At 50.0% G+C, this 5,789-nt stretch overlaps 1 protein-coding gene across 1 annotated transcript in view; it reads right to left on the bottom strand.

The window, feature by feature from the left end:
• The window catches only part of Cep68 (centrosomal protein 68), a 21,366-nt gene extending 16,058 nt beyond the window's left edge, over positions 1-5,308 (bottom strand). The window contains exon 1 of the mRNA XM_021210973.2: positions 5,208-5,308. The gene's annotated coding sequence lies outside the window, so the exon portion shown is untranslated. The remainder of the gene's footprint in view (positions 1-5,207) is intronic.
• Between the last annotated feature and the right edge of the window lie 481 nt (positions 5,309-5,789).

Raw genomic sequence — 5,789 nt, 5'->3', positions numbered from 1 at the left:
AAAAAAAAAAAAAAAAAAAAAAAAAAAAGACCGGGAAGGGTGAGGTTAGACTGAAACTGGGCTCACTCTGCTCACACAGTTTTATTACAACTGGCACTGGACTAGGACTTCTAGAGTCTGCCCCACATCGTTTTACTTTAGGTATATTTAAGCACAGCACAATTGTGGAAAAAAAGTTTTCTGATAACAATGAACTTCAGCCCCCTGAATGCAACACAGCTTAAGGAAGGCTCACACTGAAGCTCTTGACAAAGTCCATATGGCTTCAACAGTAAGCTTGGTTCTTGTTGACTTAGAAACAGAGCTCAGGATAAGGGTCTAGGGAGAATGACTGAGGTAAACAATGGCTGTGGGTGTCAGGATTGGCCTGGCTCTAAGATAACAGAGAAGTCACTTAGGCTGTTGTAATGCACAAGTGATGTCACTCAGAAGAATGGGCTTTATGGGCTGAAAGCAATGTTCAAGATTTAAGGAAAAGGGTCTGGAAGTATAAGTTCTGGAAGACAGCAAGGGATCACCAGGCTATAAAACTCCATCACTCCTGGCATGCTAGGAAGAGCAGCTACACACACACCTCATTCCATCAAAGAGGTAAGCTGTGTGTTTAACTGTCCTGACTTCTCCAGAGTTTATCTGTGTGCACAGGCCCTCTACATCCAGTCAGGATGGACACACAGGGAGTGGAGAGGTGTATCTGCCTCACCAGCCAGACCCACTAAATCAACTCTGGCTATTGGTGGGGAGGCAGATGAAGCTAGATCCCTTTCACACCTCCAATCTAGAATCGTCTGCATGCAAAGGAGTCAAGTCTAGATCCCAGCTCTTGATGAACCAAACAAAAATCAGTAAGAAACCATGTCCAAAGGCACCCAGAGCCAAAGAGGGAGGGCGAAGACTGGGAGGGAGAGTGGCAAGTTCTGCTGAGAGATTTTCATGGAACCACATCCTCACCTTGTGGCTCCTTACAAAACTGCACATATTACTTGTGTGTGTGTGTGTGTGTGTGTGTGTGTGTGTGTGTGTGTTCACTGATCCTTGTTTGGTTCATCAAGAGCTGGGTTCTGGACTTGACTCCTTAGCATGCACAAGATTCAGGATGTGAGGAGAATCTGGCTGCATGAAAATACATGAAATAAAAATGTGTTTCTTTTTATTTTTTATTTATTTATTTTTTTTGTGTGTGTTTTTTTGAGACAGGGTTTCTCTGTATAGCCCTGGCTGTCCTGGTACTCACTTGGTAGACCAGGCTGGCCTCGAACTCAGAAATCCACCTGCCTCTGCCTCTCAAGTGCTGGGATTAAAGGCGTGCGCCACCACATCCGGCCGTGTTTCTTTTTAAATGAGCATTCTCACCCACAACACTTAAGTTCAGAGAATCGAGTTCTTTACAATCTGATTTATGAATCTGCCTATTAAATCACAGTCTATCCCGCACTGTTGTCTTGCTGCTCTGAAAAAGCGACTACGATGCTATGGTTTATTTTGGCTCACAGTTCAAGAATGCAGTCTACCATCATGGGGAAATCCTGGAAGGGGACCCATGGCTGCTGATGACACTGCATGTGCAGTATCACATGAAGTGATGCTTGCTAGAGACGGTGCACACATTCTTCCTTGTCATCCATTCTGGGGCTCCAGCCACAGGTAAGGTGGCACCCACCTCAATTAACCTTATCTAACAATCTGCTATAGATATACCCAGAAAACTGTTTCTACATGATTCCATACTCTGTTGGGCTGACAATAATAACCATAACTCCATACCCAAACACACTTAACCACTGTCAAGTCATGACCTTCCTTCTTTTGTCCCCCACCCACTAATAGGTTCATGGTCATCTTATAATGCAAAATACATTCAGTCCAATATAAAAAAGAAAAATCACACTTTAACAGATCCAATACTGATTAAACATGTAACTGCTGGGGGCTAGAGACAGCTCTGAGGTAAAGAGTGCTGACTACTCTACCAGAGGACACAGGTTTGATTCCCAGCATCTACATCTCACAACCATCTGAAACTCCAGTTCTAGGGATCTGATTATCTATTCTTGCCTCCTCAGGCATCAGACACACATGTGGTACATACATAGATATACATACAGGCAAAACACTCACACATATATAAAAAAGTATAGCCACCACTAAGTCTCTTCTGAAACTCAATAAGTCTCTGACGTGTAAGCTCCTATATCATCAAAAACAACGTTACATACTTGCAGCATAGCGTTTAGGACATACACCCCCATCCCCACAGGGAAGAATGCGGTGATAGCAAAGAACACAATCAAAGCAAGACCAAACACAGCAGAGCAAACACCACGGGAGCTGGCATCTGGGACCCATAATGCAACAGTCTGGGTAACAAAGGGCTTGGGTAGCCCTGCCTTTCCAGATGCTTGTACAGCCTCTCTTGAGTAGGCCCCAGTCCACACACGCAGCTTTCCTTTACAGATGTACCATATTCTTAGCCACTGCCAGCATAAAAAGTAAACATTGCACTCTGCTTTTTTTATGAGAAAGGCCTGAGCACAGAACTGCTAATCAAGAGACTACTATGCTCTAGCATCTCCCAGGGAGCACCACAAATTCACCACTAAATCTCTCAGTTCTCAGAACCTGCAAAGGCTACATGACCCATCAGCTATCGCCATGTTCAGCACTGTGTGTATGTTAACATCAGGGGACACCTGACCTTTCCTGGGATCTGTTGAGTCACCCTCAAGCAAGCTCATCCCAGCTGCCTGGCTTCTTCCCACACATTCCTGTTTAGAGCAAATGGGAGAGGACTGGCGAGCGGGGCAAGGGACACTTTCACTTCTGTCTAACTCATTCAGATAGATGAATGATTCACCAAGGAGCAAAATCTCTGAACAACAAAATTTCCCGTGTGATTCTATAAGTAGCATCTATCCCAACTGTCAACGTTTCTGTTCTGACAAGTGCTATCCCTATGCCCACGGACACTGTTCTGTACTTGTACTGTCAGGGACGCCCCTTACAGTTTGGGGCCTCAACAATGAACCTTCCCAGGACTCACAGGTACAGAGAGAAATGCCATAGATACCCAGCGGCAGATCACGTCTAGTAAGCAAGAAAGAGGGAGTGAGTGGGAATGGAGCTCAGCAGGGCTCGTAGCTTCAAGGCTTCTGGAGGGAATGTCAAGCTAGGCAGGACGGGCAAAGGGGTAAGTCCGTAGTGACAAAAGAGAAGACAGGCTGGAGTTGGGCCCTGAAGCTGGCTTCATGCAGGGTGGTATCAGGAAAACTGGGGTCACAGACCCGAGGAAGGAGAGAAACGTTCTCACACACTGTCCTTGCCCCACCACAGCGGTATGCTGCCTCTGACCTCCACACAAAATAACTGTTTCATGTGATGGGGATTCCCGAGGAGAGCTATAGCGAGGGATAGATACCAACAACACACACTGCATACACATATGAGAATTTCCTCTTTAGAGGTATCTTTGAGGTTTTATTTTTGTTTGTGCACATGTATGCTGTACCTACATAAGTCAGAAGAGGGGTGGGTCCCCTGGGACTGAAGTTGTAGAGGCCAGGTTAGTATTGGGAACTGAGCCTGGGTCCTCTAGAACGGCAGCCAGCACACGTAACTGCTAAGCGATCTCTCCGGCCCCTATATGAAATGTTCAAAAAATTAAAAATTTTAAGAAGTTTCAACTTTGTGGTCCTGTGGGTGGATGGTGGTGGTGTAGTGGTGCTGTCCGGACATAAGGGTAGGCAGTGGTGGGCCAAGGCCTGGTACATGTTTTCTGAGCTTCTTCCTGCCCCAACAGGGTAAGGACTTTAAAAGCACAAATCTAAGAATGCTTTCCCAGGTCAGAGCAGCAATCACAAAAGGTTGGAGGGATGGCCTCAAGATGGAAGGACAGAGGCCCTGAAGAAGCAAGAATTATACAGATGTCTGGTACTGGTACTTGGGTGGGGGGCATTCTGAGACTGGTCTCTGTGCTTATACAGCTCTGGCTACCCTGGACACACTCAGTCTCAGAGATCCACCCACCTCTCTCTCCTGAGTGCTCTGGTAGGTCTTTTCAAGTTTCTCTTCTTATCTTAGGTATTTCATAACCTTTGGAATTGACACTATTACTCTACCCCCATGGTGTTTCCCCCCCCCCCCCCCGTTGTGCTGGGGCCTAAATTCCACTTTATAGATGAGAAAACTGAGGCACAAGTGAACTTATCCTGAATTAGTAGGATGAAAGGGACTGAAGTCTGAATTGATTCACAGGGCCCAGCTGCTTCCTTAACCTGTAAAAATAATCCAACAATTTAAAAGCTTTTAAAGGTTCCAGTTTTCTCCACGTTGGGCTTCACTTGTTCTTGTTTTCTTTTGGTTTCCTTCCCTTACAGACCTTTCATCCTGTTAGGGGATGGGGAAACCACTTCACTGCCAACACAGGCCCATAAAGGCTGCCCAGAGAAGGGTATGTTTTTCAATTGTGGGGGTAGGGAAAAAGTTTTGAAGCTGGGTTCCTTACACTCACTGTTCCTAAGCGATCCCCAGAATTTAACCCAGTCCGCTGGAGAGAACTAGGTGAGTAGTGGCTTGTATTTTAACCAAGCCCAAAGCAAAAAATGTCGCAAGCTGTATACCAGACTACCTCTTTCCGTGTCTGGACCCCATCAATTCCCAGGAAGGTCTACTCTGCTCGGACACCGAGTTTTTCGCCCTTTTTTTTTTTTTAATTTTTAATCGAATAAAACATGGTAATTATGAAATTACTAAGTTTGGGGCATGTGCCCCCGGGCTGCTGAGACTGGCTAACAGGTGACAGAGGACAAGGGTCTTAGAGATAAAAAGTGCGCCGCTTGGCTTTCCTCCTCCGGAGGCGTTCACTGGGCCAGGGAAGCAGCGGCCGCCCAGACGCGAGCGGCTGTGACCCGCCGATTCCCCGCGACCAAGGTCGACGCGCGCACAGCTGCATGGGGCTGCCAGAGGTGCGGCCCCACGCGCTCTGCAGGCCGCGCTGGCCCTCCACAGCCTGCCCCTCCGCTCGCCTCCGCTCCGCACGGTCCGCAAGATGGAGGCGAACGCGCGAGGCGCCCCCGCCGCCGCCAGCCTTTGTGCCCTCCAGGCCGCGGGCCTCCCACAGGGTCCCCCCACGCGGAGCCCCGGGCACGAGGGGAATGCCCCCGTCTCGAGTCCTGGCGCCGCGACGCTCGAGCCGGCCACAGCCTTTTTACCTCACTCCGCACCGCCGCGCGTCCCGAGCGGCCCGCGTAGCTGGGCCAGGGTCCCAGGCGGCGACGACGGGGCCTCCCGCGGGCGCCCGCACTCCTGGGGAGGGAGGGCCGAGCGCCCGCCACGCCCTCCGCCCTTGCCGCTTCTCCGCGGAGGACGCCCCATGAAGCAACCAATCCAAACCCTCCGTTCGGATGCTTCGCCAATCCATAGCCCGCGTCGGCTATGAGAGCCCGCCCCCTGCAGGACCCTGGCCTATGGGAGGCCGGAGCTTCTTTCCCCCCCGCTGCCCGGACGCGCGTGCCAGCTGGGTGTTCGCGGTCCTGGCGTCCCACGCTGACCCACGCGGATGGCGAGGCGCGCTGTTTGGGTCGACGTGCTCTCCGCGGCTGGGAGGGTGGTTCCAGGCTTGGTGCTCCCTTTTTACGTTGTTTGGAACCCCCAGGGCTTGCCCGAATCGGGGCATCAGGCAGGACTAGGTGTGGGTCGAGCGTCCCCCCAGCCCGTCGCCACCGTCCAGAGACTCTGAGGCGCAGGAGGCCCAGCCTGTCACACCAATAGTTGGAGAAGGGACTTCCACAGTG

Source organism: Mus pahari, chromosome 13 (assembly GCF_900095145.1).
Source record: "Mus pahari chromosome 13, PAHARI_EIJ_v1.1, whole genome shotgun sequence".
In the NCBI taxonomy this organism is placed as follows: Eukaryota; Metazoa; Chordata; class Mammalia; order Rodentia; family Muridae; genus Mus; species Mus pahari.
The sequence above is the reverse complement of the archived record's forward strand: the minus strand, read 5'-3'. Positions and strand labels throughout refer to the sequence as shown.